This window comes from Bubalus bubalis, chromosome 18 (assembly GCF_019923935.1).
Source record: "Bubalus bubalis isolate 160015118507 breed Murrah chromosome 18, NDDB_SH_1, whole genome shotgun sequence".
Classification (NCBI taxonomy): Eukaryota; Metazoa; Chordata; class Mammalia; order Artiodactyla; family Bovidae; genus Bubalus; species Bubalus bubalis.
The window spans coordinates 45,034,026-45,036,298 of NC_059174.1; the positions used below are offsets into that span (position 1 = coordinate 45,034,026).

The 2,273-nt window shown below is 43.4% G+C and overlaps 1 non-coding gene across 1 annotated transcript; it reads right to left on the reverse strand.

Annotated features, from left to right (window-relative positions):
• Positions 1-542: 542 nt before the first annotated feature.
• On the reverse strand, positions 543-647 carry LOC112580524. The gene has a single exon (XR_003104918.1). It is a non-coding gene; the product is annotated as a U6 spliceosomal RNA (small nuclear RNA).
• Positions 648-2,273: the final 1,626 nt, after the last annotated feature.

The window sequence follows — 2,273 nt, forward strand, 5'->3', positions numbered from 1 at the left end:
TTGAGATGTGGGACCTAATTAAGCTTAAAAGCTTCTGCACAACAAAGGAAACTATAAGCAAGGTGAAAAGACAGCATTCAGAATGGGAGAAAATAATAGCAAAGGACGCAACTAACAAAGAATTAAATTAAAATTTTTAATTAGAGGATAATTGCTTTAGAATGTTTTGGTGGTCTGTGTCATTCATCATTGTGAATCAGTCGTTGTTGTTTTTTAGTTGCTAAGTTGTGTCTGACTCTTTGAGACTCTATGCACTCTAAGCATGAAAGGCTTCCCTGTCCTTTACTATCTGCTGGAGTTGGCTCAAACTCACAGCCATTGAGTCAGTGATGCCATCCAGCCATCTCCTCCTCTGTCACCCCCTTCTCTTCCTTCACTCAATCTTTCCTAGCATCAGGGTCATTTCCAGTGAGTCACCTTTCCTCCCTCTTGAATTTCTCTCCCTGCCACAATAATTCCATCTTGCGAGGTTGAAACACAGTGCCAGTCTGGGCTCCCTGTTCTATACAGCAGCTTCTGGATGGTTATCTATTTTGCATATGAAAAATATGGAAAATTTTATGATTTTGTGTGTCATCCTTGCGCAGGAGCTGTGCTACTCTTCTTATTTGTTGCAATATTAATATATGTGCTGCCAAAGTGAGCACTTCCTCTCTCTTCTTTACAAATACCTGTTTATTTATTTATGTTTGGCTCTTTTTGGTCTTAGTTGTGTCACACGGGATTTTCTTGTGACAGATATAGGATCTTTCCTTGAAGGCCGCAAGCTTTGCTCTAGCTGTGGCATAAAGGTTTCTGTCATCCCAGGTCAAGTGGCATCTAAGATCCTTGATCAGGAGTCAAACCAGCATCCTCTGCATTGGAAGGCAGATTCTTAACCACTGGATCACCAGGAAAGTCGCATTAAGGTCTCTTTTTTGTTTGGGACTTCTTCAGCAATCTTGGGGTTTGCTCTAATTTTTTTCCCTTAGACAACTAGACCAAAATTGTTTAGGTATTTCTATGATTTATTATTGTTCCTTCCACACCTGTCCTGAAGGAATGTAGAACGGGCTAGCCTCTCATGGATTGAGCATGGATGATGCTCCTGAGACTGGGTCAGCCCTGTGTGTTTGCTTAGAGCTGCCTCTGTGGTAGAAGGACTGATGATGTAAATCTGGGCTTGTCCTACTATCATCTGCAGGGCCTCTTCACCTGGCTGTTTGTGTTGACCATGCTAGGTTCTGTGTCCCAGATGCCCAGATACCCAGGGCTGTGTGCAGATCTACAGGCTTTACAAGTGGGGCTTATTTGTCTATTAAGTAGTGAGTTTCCCATTACCTCAGTAATCTGGAAATGGACATGATGAATCCATCTATGTGTTTTCTATGGTGTCCTTTCGAGTGGAAGATGTGTTTCTGTCATCTATCTTGTCTGTCTGCTTAGGATCTGCTGAGCTCTGTGGCTTCCTTGGGTACCTGCTTGGGGCACATAAAAGAACCTCTGACCCTTCCATGTGAACCCCTTCAGAAGCCTGGGTTTGAAGCCCCCATTGGGTATCCTGTATTCTGATTCCATGAGCATGGCTGGCCTAATGATGAATGTAAATATGTTATACCATTGGAACTATATTCAATATAATAGAATATACTTAAAAATAATTTTCAAGGAAATGTCAAGGTATGATAGTGACACTGAAGCAGTGGATGTATATTGCAGGTCTTCATATTGCAATCATGAAGGCAAGCCCTGTCCTCAACTATGGCCTGCTTCTGGCCTTTTCCTTGTTGGAGGCTTGTCTCAGTCTTGCAGCCTCTATCCTGCCACCCAAATCTTGCTCCTATCTCTCTATGACTTTCTGGTTCCCAGGTCTTGATCCATGGAGCAGTGTGTGCTTCAGCCTGAATTCCCCCATCGATTCCTATTGTCTAGGGTCGGGGTACACCCTCAAAACACCTTGTCCCAGCTGGTTGAGAATATCTTATTGCAAGATCCATAAAGAAATACAAGGCCAGAAAGCATCTCTCTCCCCCAATCAGATTCCTGTTCTCTGTGTAGGGATGTTCCTGTTCCATGTGATGCCTCTGAAGCTTCAACTATGGTATCCCTCTCCCTTCCTCCTCCTGTCTTTACTGGGTATCTTTCACTTGAATTCCTGTCCACCCTGATTAGGCAGATGGACATAGGACACCATGAGACCTTGTGTTTCCAACAACGGTGACTCAGACACAGGAACTTGGGAGAAGGTAGGTAATTAGGAAGATGATGTCAGGTGCCTATGTGAGGAACTAAGT